Here is a 17,321-nt window from a genome sequence, read left to right as displayed (position 1 = left end):
AGTTCATCACAGAAATATGTTCATGTGACTACTACACCAATTAGTGAGGAAGCTAATGATGATGATCATGTAACTTCAGATCAAGTTACTACCGAACCTCGTAGGTAAACCAGAGTGAGATCCGCACCAGAGTGGTACGGTAATCATGTTCTGGAGGTCATGTTACTTGACCATGACGAACCTACGAACTATGAGGAAGCGATGATGAGCCCAGATTCCACGAAATGGCTTGAGGCCATGAAATCTGAGATGAGATCCATGTATAAGAACAAAGTATGGACTTTGATTGACTTGCCCAATGATCGGCAAGCAATTGAGAATAAATGGATTTTCAAGAAGAAGACTGACGCTGACGGTAATGTTACTGTCTACAAAGCTCGACTTGTCGCAAAAGGTTTTCGACAAGTTCAAGGGATTGACTATGATGAGACCTTCTCACCCGTAGCGATGCTTAAGTCTGTCCGAATCATGTTAGCAATTGCCGCATTTTATGATTATGAAATTTGGCAGATGGATGTCAAAACTGCATTCGTGAATGGATTTCTGGAAGAAGAGTTGTATATGATGCAGCCGGAAGGTTTTGTCGATCCAAAGGGAGCTAACAAAGTGTGCAAGCTCCAGCGATCCATTTATGGACTGGTGCAAGCATCTCGGAGTTGGAATAAACGCTTTGATAGTGTGATCAAAGCATTTGGTTTTATACAGACTTTTGGAGAAGTCCGTATTTACAAGAAAGTGAGTGGGAGCTCTGTAGCATTTCTGATATTATATGTGGATGACACATTGCTAATCGGAAATGATATAGAATTTCTGGATAGCATAAAGGGATACTTGAATAAGATTTTTTCAATGAAAGACCTCGGTGAAGCTGCTTACATATTGAGCATCAAGATCTATAGAGATAGATCAAGATGCTTGCTAAGTTTTTCAATGAGTACATGCCTTGACAAGATTTTGAAGTAGTTCAAAATGGAACAGTCAAAGAAGGAGTTCTTGCCTGTGTTACAAGGTGTGAAGTTGAGTAAGACTCAAAACCCGACCACGGCAGAAGATAGAGAGAGAATGAAAGTCATTCGCTATGCCTTAACCATAGGTTCTATAAAGTATGCCATGCTGTGTACCAGACCTATTGTATACCCTGCCCTGAGTTTGGCAAGGGAGTACAATAGTGAACTAGGAGTAGATCACTGGACATTGGTCAAAATTATCCTTAGTGGAATAAGGATATGTTTCTCGATTATGGAGGTGACAAAAGGTTCGTCGTAAAGGGTTACATCGATGCAAGTTTTGACACTAATCCAGATGACTCAAAGTCTCAATATGGATACATATTTAAAGTGGGAGCATTTAGCTAGAGTAGCTCCGTGCAGAGCATTGTTGACATAGAAATTTGCAAAATACATACGGATCTGAATGTAGCAGACCCGTTGACTAAACTTCCCTCACAAGCAAAACATGATCACACCTTAGTACTCTTTGGGTATTAATCACATAGCGATGTGAACTAGATTATTGACTCTAGTAAAACCTATGGGTGTTGGTCACATGACGATGTGAACTATGAGTGTTAATCACATGGTGATTTGAACTACTGATGTTAAATCACATGGCGATGTGAACTAGATTATTGACTCTAGTGCAAGTGGGAGACTGAAGGAAATATGCCCTAGAGGCAATAATAAAGTTATTATTTATTTCCTTATATCATGATAAATGTTTATTATTCATGCTAGAATTGTATTAACCGGAAACATAATACATGTGTGAATACATAGACAAACAGTATGTCACTAGTATGCCTCTACTTGACTAGCTCGTTGAATCAAAGATGGTTAAGTTTCCTAGCCATAGACATGAGTTGTCATTTGATTAACGGGATGACATCATTAGAGAATGATGTGATTGACATGACCCATTCCATTAGCTTAGCACCCGATCGTTTAATATGTTGCTATTGCTTTCTTCATGACTTATACATGTTCCTATGACTATGAGATTATGCAACTCCCGTTTACCGGAGGAACACTTTGTGTGCTACCAAACGTCACAACGTAACTGGGTGATTATAAAGGTGCTCTACAGGTGTCTCCAAAGGTACATGTTGGGTTGGCGTATTTCGAGATTAGGATTTGTCACTCTGATTGTCGGAGAGGTATCTCTGGGCCCTCTCAGTAATGCAGATCACTTAAGCCTTGCAAGCAATGCAACTAATAAGTTAGTTGCAAGATGATGTATTACAGAACGAGTAAAGAGACTTGCTGGTAACGAGATTGAACTACGTATTGAGATACCGACGATCGAATCTCGGGCAAGTAACATACCGATGACAAAGGGAACAAACATATGTTGTTATGCGGTCTGACCGATAAAGATCTTCGTAGAATATGTAGGAGCCAATATGAGCATCCAGGTTCCGCTATTGGTTATTGACCGGAGACGTGTCTCGGTCATGTCTACATTGTTCTCGAACCCGTAGGGTCCGCACGCTTAACGTTACGATGACAGTTTCATTATGAGTTTATATATTTTGATGTATCGAAGGTTGTTCGGAGTCCCAGATGTGATCACGGACTTTACGAGGAGTCTCGAAATGGTCGAGACATAAGGATCGATATATTGGATGACTATATTTGGACACCGGAAAGGTTCCAGGTGAGATTAGGACAATACCGGATCACCGGGAGGTTATCGGAACCCCCCGGGAGGTATATGGGCCTTATTGGGCCTTAGTGGAAAGGAGGGGAAAGGAGCAAGGGAGGGGGCGCCCCCCCCAAGCCCAATCCGAATTGGGAGGGCCCCCCCCTTCCTTCCTCCCTCCTTCCTCTTCCTTCCCTCTCCTATTCCTAATAGGAAAAAGGGGAGTCCTACTCCCGGTGGGAGTTGGACTCCCCCCTAGGGCGCGCCACCCTCCTTGGCCGGCCCCCTCCTCCACTCCTTTATATACGGGGGCATGGAGGCACCCCATAGACACAACAGTTGATCATTGATCTCTTAGCCGTGTGCGGTGCCCCCCTCCATCATAGTCCTCGATAATATTGTAGCGGTGCTTAGGCGAAGCCCTGCGACGGTAAAACATCAAGATCATCACCACGCCGTTGTGCTGACGGAACTCATCCCCAACACTTTCCTGGATCGGAATCCGGGGATCGTCATCGAGCTGAATGTGTGCTAGAACTCGGAGGTGCCGTAGTTTCGGTGCTTGATCAGTCGGGCCGTGAAGACGTACGACTACATCAACCGCGTTGTGCTAACGCTTCCGCTTCCGGTCTACGAGGTTACGTAGACAACACTCTCCCCTCTCGTTGTTATGCATCACCATGATCTTGCGTGTGCGTAGGAATTTTTTTGAAATTACTATGTTCCCCAACATTGGTGATGGAGGATGGTTGATGATGACGATGGCGACGGATTCCCCTCTCCGGAGCCCCGAACGGAGTCCAGATCAGCCCTCCCGAGAGGTTTTAGGGCTTGGTGGCGGCTCCGTATCGTAAAACGCGATGAATTCTTCTCTCTAATTTTTTCTCACCGAAACCAAATATATAGAGTTGGAGTTGAGGTCGGAGGAGTTTCAGGGGGCCCACGAGGTAGGGGACGCGCCCTAGGGGGGGAGGCGCGCCCCCACCCTCGTGGACAGGTGGTGGGCCCCCTGGTCTTCATCTTTTACAAGGATTTTTTATTATTTTTGAAACATTGTTCCGTGAAGTTTCAGGTCATTCCGAGAACTTCTGTTTCTGCACATAAATAACACTATGGTAATTCTACTGAAGACAGCGTCACTCCGGGTTAGTTCCATTCAAATAATGCAAGTTAGAGTCCAAAACAAAGGCAAAAGTGTTTGAAAAAATAGATACGACGGAGACATATCAATAGTCACCATCATGGCCGCCAACAATAGGAGGTACTTCCGCAGGCTGTACTCCCATGGCTGCATGGGTGGCTTTGCTGGCTGCCCTGGCCCGGGCAGATCTGTTGGCACTACTGTCTGCAGAGATGCTGCCTCCGGCTGGACGGGCTGACCCATTGGCACTGCCGGCTGCACCTGAGCCATCGCCGGGTGCAGAGATGCTGCCTCTGGCTGGATGGGCTGGTCCATTGGCACTACCGGCTGCGTCTGCGCCGCCATTGCCGGCTGCACGGGGGCTGAGCCATCCACTAGCACTGGGGGCTGAACCTGCACGGCAGGGACGCCACACTCCATTCTCTCACTCGGTAGAAATCACATATTTGACCTGAGGTCCAAATCAAATCACAAACTGACCTCGTTCCGAAAAAATTTCACTCTGCTGACCCTTTTGTGTGGCGCCTGATAGCTAGGCACCACACACCACTATGCAGCGCCTCTGCCTTAGGCGTCGCACCTCCTGCCAGCGTGGCAGCCCTGGTCCAGTTGCGGCCCCACAGACAGCACTGCAGCGCCTAGCTCTTGGGCGCTGCACAGTCTGTGTTCCACCTAGGCTGGCCCCACCCTCTCTCCCATCCCACCCCCACCCCACACACCCCACCCCACACAAACCCTTAGCCTTGCGCCTCTCCTCTCTTCCCCTCTCCCCCTCTCAAATCCTTCTCAAATCTTGCAAATCCGAAGTATTTGACCGTGGATTTCGAAGCCAACCCCTCCCTTAAGGTAATCTCCTTCGATCCCCTCGTTTTCATCCATAGGAATTGTCACATTTGCTCAAATATTGCTACTTTGGGGAAACCCTAGTTTTGGCTTGGATTTGCAAATTTGTATTGAATCATGTTATGTTTCTTTGCTAATTTGGGTTGGTTAGGCTTTCATAGTATGCTAGGGTTAGAGTTATGTGTGTTTCATGTTGGTGTTAGGGTTATGCTATGGTTAGGGTTGTGGTTATTGTTAAGTGGGGGTTAGGGTTATTAATTCATATATATGTTATGGCATATGTATTTTGTGCAAATATTTTTTGTTAAGTACTTACTTGATATATGTGTGTTTTTTATTATTGTAGGGATGGGGAGAACATGTGTTTATGTTCATCATGTGGATAAAGAGGCCTTTTTGAAAGGCAATGTTGAGCCGGACCCGGATGAGCTTGACATGGTGTTTGAGAGTAGTCCAAGCTATGCGGAGCTCTTGGACCAAGTGAGGAAGGATTTGAATTGGATGGACCCAAGTGACGTTGTTGAGTTCGTGGGAAGGCATAATGTTGGTTTTGGAATGCACATCCGTTGGAAGACAATGCGTGTGAACTCCGAGCAACGTTGGGTTGCATACAAGGAGACGGTTGCCGAATCTCTAGACAAGGCTCTTGAGTTATTTGCCTCCAAGAAGGTTGAGTCTACTTTGAATTTGGACTTGAACCGGAACCCCTCCCCGTTGGTTGCTAGCACTCCACCACCCATGAACCAAGATCAAATGAGTGAACCTCATTTCACGCAACAAGATTGGCCAACATTGAGACCGACTCCAAACAACCAAAATGAAGGTTTTGAAGAGGAGAATGATGAGTACGAGGAGGATGACAACAAAGTTGATCTCCATGACAACAATGTGGGTGATCTAGACCAATATCATGTGCAAGAGACAATGGACCAATCCATCCCTTTTTCCCGTGCATATGCATCGGACTCGGATGACGATGGTCCCGATGAAGAAGTTGATGAGGAGGGGTTCACACCGAAGGAGGCCCAAGCATTCAAGAAGGTATTCGGGCGGGATCACAAGACACCATTGTTCAAGGATCTTAGTCTCGCGGATGAAGCCGTTGTGGATGGTGGCAAATGCATATCTCTTGGAGCTAGGCCAAGTTCTCACCGTGATTTGGAAGACGGCAAGAACGGGATATATCCCGGTTGTGAGTTTCAATCCTTCTTGGAATTGAAGATGTGGCTCGACAACTACTCGGTTACGCATTATCGTCCACATAAAGTGACCAACTCGGACGTCAATGTGCATTACACGGTCAAATGTGAAGTGCCAAGTTGTCCATAGATTGTGCGTGCAAGGCCATGGAAAGGAGGTCCCACTTGGCGCATAGTGAGTTGTCTACCAAATCACATGTGCCGGCACAAGAATGCGGATGGCAAGCTTGTGTACCAACAACACAGACAACTCACGTCCGAGTTCATCGCCTATAGGCTTTCCAACCAAATATCCACACTTCCAACAATGAGCATCAAGAGTGTCATTGACCTTGTGAAAGCCATCTTTCATTACAAGGTGAAGTACGGCAAGGCATGGAAGGCAAAGCAAGCCGCATTCAAGATCTTGTATGGCAATTGGGAGGAAGCATACAACCGACTCCCTAGGTTGTTGTTAGCTATGGCCACTACAAACCCAGGCATGGTTCACGTGGTTGAGCCTCATGGGCACCAAACATTGATTCACAACGGGAGGACCGTCCGAGTATTTGGCCGTGCATTTTGGGCCTTTGAGCAATTCATGAGGGCTTTTAAGCATTGTCGGCCCGTCATCGCCATTGATGGCACGTTCTTAACCGGACAATACAAGGGCACTTTATTGGTTGCAATAGCAAGTGATGCCAATAACCGGGTGTTGCCTTTGGCTTTCGCTTTGGTTGAGGTGGAGAACAATGATAACTGGGAGTGGTTCTTGCGTCAATTGAGAACAAGGGTATTACCGGCTGAAAGGGAAATTTGTGTCATATCGGATCGCCATCCAGAATTCTCAATGCGGTGGTGGTTGACATTCCCGGACATAGAAAGTTGCACCATCGATGGTGCATGAGGCACTTTTGTGCAAACTTCTATAGGGCATGTGGTATCAAGGAGTTGGCCGATGATCTTCAAGATTGTTGTCTCGCTTTCACCAACAAGCGGTTTGCCACATTGTTCAATGCATTGCTCAGACACAAGAAACTTGACCCCGGTGGTCATGAATTTCTCAGTAAGAACATTGTCGAAAGGAATATGTGGGCACGTGCTTTCGATGAAGATGGCCGGAGGTACGGTCAAATGACAAGCAATATGGCAGAATGCTTCAATAAGGTGCTCAAGGGTGTACGTGCATTACCTGTGACGGCAATAGTTCAATACACATTTGACAAGATGAATGGATACTTTTTGAAGTATTCAATGGAGACGGATAAGCAGATTGCTGGTGAGAACAAGGATAAGCACAAGTACTATTTCCCACCAAAGGTTGAAGAATGGTTGGACTTTCAATCACGAAAGGCAGACTCCCAAGAAGCTGTACTATATGACGACAACGAGTGGAAGTATGAGGTGAAAGAGCCTGGAGGAACCAGAAATGATGGCCACCAACACGGAGGTCGCGCTTTCAAGGTCTCCCTAACATGGTGTGATTGCAGCTGCATGAGGCCATCGTTGCTTCATCTCCCATGCTCGCACTTGTTAAATGCAGCCCTGTTAGGAATGTGGACGTCAATCACCCTCTTACCGTGAGGGAGTCCGAGTTCTCAATCATGACGGTAAAGAATACATGGGCTCCCCGGTTTCAGCCATACTTGGACCAATCACAATGGCCGGAGTATCATGGAGTTCAACTATGGCCGGACCCGGAATTGAAGGTCGTTAGACGGGGAAGACGTAAGACAAAGCGTCTTAGAGGTGACATGGACGGATGGGGCCGTGGTGGCGGTGGAGAATACGGCACCGGCCAATTCCAAGAGCCTCGTGAGCAATCCCGTTGTGGGGACTGCAGTCATGGGGGACACAACACAAGAACTTGTCCCAAATCAAGAAAAAGATCAAAGAAAAATGATGCAAGCACAAGCCAAGCAAATGATAGCCAACCAAGTCAACCAAGGAGTAGCCAACCAAGTCAAACAAGCCAACGAGGCACTAGGCAACAAAGAGGTCGTGGTGGTGGTAGAGGCCGTGGTGGTGGTAGAGGCCGTGGTGATGGCCTAGGCCGTGGGGATGGTCTTGGCCGTGGTGAAGGCCTAGGCCGTGGTGATGGTCTAGGCCGTGGTGGTGGTGGTAGAGGCCGTGGTGAAGGCCTAGGCCGTGGTGATGGTCTTGGCCGTGGTGAAGGCCTAGGTCGTGGTGATGGTCTTGGCCGTGGTGGTGGCAGAGGCCGTGGTGGTGGTCTAGGCCATGGTGGCGGTAGAGGCCATGGTGGCGGTAGAGGCCATGGTGGCGGTAGAGGCCGTGGTGGTGGTCTAGGCCGTGGTGGTGGTAGAGGCAGTGGTGGTGATCTTGGCCTTGGCGGCGGCCGTGGTGGAGGAATGTTCACTTGGCTCAATGGACCATTGCCGTATGTCACTTACTATGATCTTGTTCTTTTGGCTCAATGTTGTGTTGTCATTTTGCATTGTGTGACTAACTATTATATTGACATTTTCATAGGTATGGAAACAATGAAGGGGGTGGAGGACGCGGAGGCGAAAGGTGAGCTCCCTTGGTGGTCGGAGGAGGGAGAAGAAGAAGAAGAAGAAGAAGAAGAGAGGAAGAAGAAGGGACAAGGACCATGACCTTTTCTATGAAGCAAAATGTGTGCTACTATGTGATATGAGACGTAAATGACTATGTCTTTTTGGATAAATGTTTGTGTATGACTATCTGATTGGACAACTCTATTGCTATGTGTGTATGAGTATGTGATTTGGACTACTATATGTGATTTGGATATGATTATGTGCCATCTATGTGAATCACAAAACATAAAAATCACTTTGTATATGAAAACAGCAGATAGTGCAGCGCCTAAGGCCGAGGCGCTGCATATTACAGTGCAGCGCCCCTCCCTTAGGCGCTGCAGACTGACTTAGCAAATTTTCGGGTGCAAAAACTCCTGGAATGCTTCTGTTGCTCTCTGGACTGGGATGTCCAGCCGTGCAGCGCCTTAGGGAGAGGCACCACACACCATAGTGCAGCGCCTCTCCCTTAGGCGCTGCACTGCTGGACATCCCAGTCCAGAGAGCAACAGAAGCGTTCCAGGAGCTTTTGCACCCGAAAATTTTCTAAGTCAGTCTGCAGCGCCTAAGGGAGGGGTGCTACACTGTAATGTGCAACGCCTCACGCCTGGGCGCTGCACAGTAAAGAGCAGCGCCTATCCCTTGGGCGTTGCACACTCACTTAGCATTTTTTGGGCAGAAAACATACTGGAAGCTTCTGTTGCTCTCTGGACTGGGATGTCCAGAAGTGCAGCGCCTAAAGAGTAGGCGCTGCACTATGGTGTGTGGCGCCTCTCCCTTAGGCGCTGCACGGCTGGACATCTATTTGCTGCACTCACCCCCTCCCACCCATCCCCACCCCACACATCCCCACCCCCACACAAACCCGAAGCTCAATGCCTCCCCTCTGCCCTCCTCTCTCCCCTTCTCAAATCCTCCTCAGATCCGGAGTATTTGACCGTGGATTTCGAAGCCAAACCCTCCCTTAAGGTAATCTCCTCCGTTCCCCTCGTTTTCATCCATAGGAATTGTCACATTTTCTCAAATCTTGCTACTTTGGGGATTGGATTGGATTTGCAAATATTTGTTGAATGATGTTAAGTTTCTTTGCTAATTTGGGTTGGTTAGGTTTTCATGGTATGCTAGGGTTAGGGGTATGTGTGTTTGATGTTGGTGTTAGGGTTATGCTATGGTTAGGATTGTGTTATTGTTAAGTGGGGGTTAGGGTTAACCAAGAATTATCGGTTTTGTAGGCATGGCTTCATCCGGTTCCATGACGAGGCCACCGTGTGCTAACCAAGAAGACATGCCGAACAAGTGGGAGGACGCATCTTTGGACAAGGTGAAGGAGAAAGATGCCAACATCCCGCCATGTTGGTGTGGAGATGTTTGCAAGGTGAAGGTATCCACCGACCGAAATAAATCATGGACGGAAGGGCGGAGATATTTTGTATGCCCGAACTATGCTTATGATCGTGCACTTCCAACTAACGCCTATGACCAACCACCGGTAAGCTCAAGAAGTAAAATGTTACTATTAAATGTGTGTCAACACTAACAAAAATTTTGTATGCAGTCACCGCCTCCTCTATGCAAGTACTTCACGTGGATAGGTCTTGAAGTGCCAGAAGATGTCAAAAAGGACCAATACCAAGATTGTCTTAGGCGGCAACGGCGGTTCGAAGAATCGTTTCGAAGAGGCTTGGAGGAAGAGCGTCGTCAAAAGGAGAGGATGGAGCGGAAGAAATGAGACGAGGAGAGGGCACGCCAAGCGAAACTTGCTCATGAGGAGGAGAGGGCAAGAAAGCTTGCAAAGGCTCGCGAGGCGCAAGAGGAGGACTCGGCCCGTGACAAGAAGGGGAAATGGCCTCGCTCTACTCAGTAGGGACTTCGGTTCGGTGCACGAGTCATGAACTTGTGAGGGCATGTAAGATGTTGGTGAACTATTTTCTAGGGCAAGCTACCATTTGTCATTTGTAATGAATGTGTCGTGAACCATGTCGTAGTTCGAATTGTCTTAAGTTATGAACTCGTCGGCATAAAATTTTTGTTTGTTCAAATTATTGTGATGATGCAGTCATTGTAAGTATTATGATGTTCCGGTGAAATGAATGTGCTGTCAACTCTGTTTTTGCAGTAAGGTGCAGCGCCTAGGCTTTGGGCGCTGCACTGTGAGGTGCAGCGCCTAGGCTTTGGGCGCTGCATTGTACAGTGCAGCGCCTGACTGTCAGGCGCTGCAGTGCTGTTAACTGCCAAACTGCAGAAACAGATTCCATTTTGGCAAATACAAATATTGAACAATTCAACTGAACAAATACCACAATACCACAATACCACAAATACTGAACAATTCAACTGAACAAATACCACAATACCATAATAATTTGAACATCACATCTTTTAGGACAACACAAATACCACAATAGTAAGAGTTCACCAACATATAACATAACCAAACAAGTTCATCAACCTAACGAAACGGCTACAAGAGAGCACTTCCATAGTAACAAACACTAATGCCTTCCGCGCGTGTTCCTGGTGCCACGCCTGCAGGCAATCTTCTTCTTCCTGGATGGACGAGCCTCCTCTTCCTGCACTTCCTCCTCCGCCTCCGCCTCCGCCTCATGATCCAAGCTAGCCATCCGCGAGGTCCCTACGACCACCTTTGGGTTGCCTCTGTTGTCAAAGTCATTGGGCGTGTACCGGCGTCTGGGCTGCTGTGACGCCCCCGATTTGACCGTACACTCATCATACACGCAAACGTGTACGATCAAGATCAGGGACTCACGGGAAGATATCACAACACAACTCTACAAATAAAATAAGTCATACAAGCATCATATTACAAGCCAGGGGCCTCGAGGGCTCGAATACAAGAGCTCGATCATAGACGAGTCAGCGGAAGCAACAATATCTGAGTACAGACATAAGTTAAACAAGTTTGCCTTAAGAAGGCTAGCACAAACTGGGATACAGATCGAAAGAGGTGCAGGCCTCCTGCCTGGGATCCTCCTAACTACTCCTGGTCGTCGTCAGCGGGCAGCACGTAGTAGTAGGCACCTTCGGTGTAGTAGGAGTCGTCGTCGATGGTGGCGTCTGGCTCCTGGGCTCCAACATCTGGTTGCGACAACCAGGTAGAAGGGATAGGGGAAAAGAGGGAGAAAGCAACCGTGAGTACTCATCCAAAGTACTCGCAAGCAAGGAGCTACACTACATATGCAGGGGTAAATGTGAAAAGGGCCATATCGGTGGACTGAACTGCAGAAAGCCAGAATAGGAGGGGGGGATAGCTAATCCTGTCGAAGACTACGCTTCTGGACACCTCCATCTTGCAGCATGCAGAAGAGAGTAGACTGAAGTCCTCCAAGTATCATCGCATAGCATAATCCTAACCGATGATCCTTCCCTCATCGCCCTGTGAGAGAGCGATCACCGGTTGTATCTGGCACTTGGAAGGGTGTGTTTTATTAAGTATCCGGTTCTAGTTGTCATAAGGTCAAGGTATAACTCCAAGTCGTCCTGTTACCGAAGATCACGGCTATTCGAATAGATTAACTTCCCTGCAGGGGTGCACCACATACCCCAACACGCTCGATCCCATTTGGCCGGACACACTTTTCGGGGTCATGCCCGGCCGTGAAAGATCAACACGTCGCAGCCCCACCTAGGCACAACAGAGAGGTCAGCACGCCGGTCTAAACCTATGCGCACAGGGGTCTGGGCCCATCGCCCTTAGCACACCTGCACGTTGCGTACGCGGCCGAAAGCAGACCTAGCCTAGTGGCGTTCCAGTCCAATCCGGCGCGCGCCACTCAGTCGCTGACGTCACGAAGGCTTCGGCTGATACCACGACGCCGGGATACCCATAACTACTCCCGCGTAGATGGTTAGTGCGTATAGACCAAATGGCCAGACTCAGATTAAATATCCAGATCTCGTTAAGCGTGTTAAGTATCCGCGAACGTCGACCAGGGCCAGGCCCACCTCTCTCCTAGGTGGTCGGAACCTGCCCTGTCGCTCCGCCTCAAAGATCCACTCGCGGGTGCTCCTCAAGCCGACCCGTCTTTAGTCACCACATGTATCATGTATAAAGTATATAGTATATACCCGTGATCAACTCCCGAGTGATCACGGCCCGATAGTATAGCATGGCAGACGGACAAGGATGTAGGGCCACTGATGATAAACTAGCATCCTATACTAAGCATTAGGATTGCAGGTAAAGGTAACAACAATAGTAGCAAGGACAGGCTATGCATCAGTATAGGATTAACGGGAAGCAGTAACATGCTACCCTACTCTAATGCAAGCAGTATAGAGAAGAGTAGGCGATATCTGGTGATCAAAGGGGGGGGGCTTGCCTGGTTGCTCAGACAAGAAGGAGGGGTCGTCGGTGACGTAGTCGACCACAGGGGCATCAGCATCATCACTGGGTCTACCGGAGAGAAGAGGGGGAAGAAACAGTAAATACATAGCAAGCAAGTGCATAACAGGACAACAAGCAGAGCTAGACGTGTTCTAACGCGGTATGAGGTGATACCGGTGAAGGGGGAAAACATCCGGGAAAGTATCCCCGGTGTTCCGTGTTTCTGGACAGATGAACCGGAGGTGAAATGTTACAGGTTCACTATGCTAGGGACGCGTGGCAGACGAACGGGCTGCGTATCCGGATTCGTCTCATCGTTCTGAGCAACTTTCATGTTGAAAATAATTTAATCCGAGTTACGGATTAAAAGATATGATTTTCTAAAGATTTTATTAATTTCTGAAATTTAATTAATTATTTAATTAATTCAAAAATAGATTTATGACATCAGCATGATGTCATGCTGACACCAGCAGTCAACAGGGGTTGACTGGGTCAAACTGACGCGTGGGTCCAGTGGGACCCACCTGTCATACTCTGTTAGGTTAATTAGGGTTTAGTTAAACTAATTATTGTTTAATTAAGCTAACAGGTTAATTAGATTAATTAATTAAGGTTAATTAACTTAATTAATTAATTAATTAATTAAATTTATTTTTATTTTAATTATTGTTTTATTTATTTTTATATACTTATTTTTAACATTCTGGGGGCGGGCCCCCTTTGTCATAGGGCCCTGGGGCTAACGGGCGTGCGGTTGCCGCGGGTGCGGGCGCTGGGCATCGGCGCCCGACTGGGCGAGCGCCCAGATCGACAGGCAGGGGGGGCCAGCCACGGGCGTGGTGAGGCCAGTGGCTGGCCGGCGTGGGGGAAACGGAGTGCGGGGCCGGCAACGAGCAGGCCCGCGGGCGGCAGGGGAGCCAGGGCGCGGTGGCGCACCAGCAACAAGGGGACGACGCAGCGACAACGGCAACGCAATGGCAGGAGCAGTAGTAGCTAAGCATGAGCAGCAGTAACAGGAAGTAAGAGCAGCAGCGGCATCATGGGGGGATATGCGAGGTGCTCACATCGAGCAGTAGAGGAGCTTGGGGAGGCCGGAACGGGTCGTGGTGGTCGTGGCCGGCGGCCTGCCGGCGTTGGAGGGCGTCGGAGCGGGGCGACTCGCTGGGAGCGGCTGCGGCCGGGTTCGGTGCGCGCCGGCGGGACCCTGCCGGCATGGTCCGGCGATGAGGTGGACTCGGCGAGGGGCGCCAGCCTGGTGGCGGGGACGGGAGGCGCCCGCCGAGGTGGGCAGCGGGGCGCTGCCCCGATCCAGTCGAGGGAGGTGAGAGGAGGGGCACGGAGGAGTCCGGGAGGGGCGGCGGCCTTAGCGGAGCGGCGGCGAGGGGGCGCCGTTGCGCCCCGATCCGGATCGGGAGGGAGCGAGAGGAGCGAGGCGTGAGGGGAGAGTGGAGGGGTCAATCCCGATCCAGGGGGAATCGGGGGAGGAGGCGAGCGGGAGTGGTGGTGGATCGGGCTAGGGTTTTCCGGTTGCGAGGGGATAAGGGAGTGAGTGGGGGGGCCGGGCCAAGTGGGCCGGCTGGGCGGCCTGGCTAGCCCCGTGGCCAGCTGGGCCGAGGCCCAGCGAGGGGTGGGGCTTTTATTTTTCTTTTGTTGTTGTTTTCTCATTTTCTTTTTGTTTTATTTTAGTTGCACTATATTTTTGGTTTAGTAAAATATGAAAATAGCTCCAAAAATAGTGTGTCAAATTAATCCACTGTTCTAAGAAGTTTTACCTCAGAATAAAAATAGTTTAGTATTTGGTAAAATATATTAGGAGTATAACTAATTGTTTTGATGTTGTTTTAATCACTTTAGGGTATTTAAATATTTTATAAAGATGTTGTTACTCCACCAATAATATCCATGATTTATTTGCCACTTTAAGAACATTTTAGTTTTGACTTTTGAAAACTTCAATTGTTTGACTCGATTTTAAATTTGAATTCGAACCGTTTTTGAACCATCGCGAGATTAGTAACAGTAACCGAGGTGATGTGGCATCATTAGCGTGGAATTACTGTAGCCTAATTATCCGGGCGTCACAATTCTCCTCCACTACAAGAAATCTCGTCCCGAGATTTAAGAGGGGAAGTGACGGGGAAGCGATTTGGTTACGAAATTCTAACGAACCCTCTCGGTCTTGGTTGCTCTTCTCGAAGAGGTCGATCCATAACGTTGATGTCTTCATTTCTCTGCTTTAGGTCGTCATGATGAAATCATCATCTTTTCTTCGGAGTCTTCGTCGTACGTACGAAGGATAAGGGGTAACTTCGGAAGAAGGAACCGCTACAATGTTGCTTGTGTGGTAGATAACATCAGTGAAGGTGGCGGGAAGCAACCCTCGATTTGAAACTTAAGAAATTATCGAGAGCAAAGTAAGAAGGTGCACAATATAAGTTTCAAGCGCATAGGCAATCGTTCGTTGCCTGATTACGAAATGTGAAAGGGGGTTCAGAGCAATGGGAAAGTATTGCGTCTGATACCAGAATAGATCACTAGGAAGGTGGCTCGTGAATTAAATTCGAAGCCAAGCGCGAGGAATAACCATTAGAAACAGGGTTGTTCAGGAGAGTCAGGTTTCGATCCTGTGGAACTGTGGGTTATGGGCCCACCATGTGGGTTAAAAGTTGGAAGGGTGGAGACGTCTTGCGTGATCATGCAAGCAAGGCAAGTCAGAGGCTAGCCTGTCGATTATGTCGGCAACAACGACGGTACCAAGGGCGAGGGACGAAGAGAACCATTTTCCTGCTCGTTGAACGAGGCGGACCAATAGGCAAGGTTCTCGTCCATCGGTGGCTACCAGAATGTCATCAACAATAGTAACAGGGTCTTATTGACAGAGTCGTACAACCGAGGTGTTTATATAAGCAGCGAATCATTACTTCTTAGATCATATAAACCATGAGAAAGTTTAAACAAGACAATGGAAAGGAAATGTGATCATCAGATTTAAACAGAACAATGGAAAGAAAAATGTGTTTAAACACATATGTCAGGGGTATATCCTTCCCAAAGTCAAGCAGAGCATGGTATCCAAGACAGGACATAAGGTAGAAAACCCTTTAGGTAAGGGGAGAGAGAAATTTCATGACATTACCCATACAACGGTGTTTGGATAATAGAGCAAGAAACATTTAGCATTGGATTTCAAACATTCTTGTTGAAAATCGAAGTACCACAGACATGCTTCGAGATAGCATTGACAAGGTCTTTAAGCAAAGATCGGACTTTGGAAACACAAAGGATCCATTAGGAATAACTTGTAGAATAAGTCTTATAGTTTCCTCATGGACGAATGGATAAGCTTGCTGAAAAGGAATCTATAAAAATAGGGCCATTCGGCCAGGTGTGCTAGGCATGACATCACCTTACCGGGTCATATCAAGGCCAATGTTATAACTCTTGGAAATGTCCCAACCATCATATCTGACCGAGATTCAGATCCGATAGGTGTCATGATACCTTAGACTCAGGATGTTCGAGAAGAAAAGGTGCAACACAAATAGACGAAATGACATTGCAAGATTCTCGGGAAATGAACTATGGAAGCGGGTTCCTGAAACAATAGTTCATCATTAAACCAAGGAGGGGATGAGAAGGTGGCTGATGGGCTCAGCGACAATTCATCGAGAATTCCAAACGGATGGCTTTCCACAATAATGTGAACAAGAAGATGGCACTTGTCAATTCAAATGATATAATGTTGTATGCTCTAGGAAAACATACACCATCAATCATTAGTTGAAAGGTGTGCCCAAAGTATGACCTTAGGCAGCAAGATCAATGTTAGAATGACGACTCAATAACCAACAGTCTAAGAACGAAATGTCGATCATTAACTTCAAGGCAATAGGGTTGCTAGAAGTACAAAACTCAAACAGCATCGTTAGCATATTGGTATCCTGGTTGAAAACAACATGGGGACCAAGGAAGAATGGTGATGGTGAGAAGTATCAACATGCCGAGAATTTGTAAGAGGTGGAGCAATCCCAACAGCATTCTCGACATAATAGACAGTAATACTTCAAGGCAGAACACAACACTAGCTGGAGAACAAGTTGCATTCACTATGTGGGGAAGTTCATGATGAAAGGAAGTCAAGGGTGTTGTCGATGATAATAAAAATCATCGAGGGCAAGGAGGGTATTCCTCATCATGAGCACAGTTGACATCTCGGAAGAAGTCAAAGTGTTGAAGGTGATCCGACACATTTGCCGGGAGGTTTCAAGAGGATGCAATCAAATAACAACGGCAACAAGCAAGGAAATGACAAAGTGGCAAGTTATAGGATCAATATATAAGAGGCAAGCTCGGAACCAAAGTTGCATTCCAAGACAAGCAACAAGATGTTGAAAGCTTGACGTAAGTCGTGCTCACACACTGAAGAATACGTGCACCAGAGAATGACAAGGTAGCATAGTCAAAGGTAGCAAGACCAGGATGCAGCTGATAGTCTAGGAATGACCAGCTTGAGTTTAGAATTTCCCAGTAAAAATACTAGGGGTATTTGATTTGTAGTGCGGAATAATTTCACTAGTCGGTGTTCTCGGTTGACAACAACCTATAACCTAAGAACA

This window comes from Triticum urartu, chromosome 6A, assembly GCF_056163025.1.
Source record: "Triticum urartu cultivar PI428250 chromosome 6A, HENAU_Tu73, whole genome shotgun sequence".
In the NCBI taxonomy this organism is placed as follows: domain Eukaryota; kingdom Viridiplantae; phylum Streptophyta; class Magnoliopsida; order Poales; family Poaceae; genus Triticum; species Triticum urartu.
The sequence above is the reverse complement of the archived record's forward strand: the minus strand, read 5'-3'. Positions refer to the sequence as shown.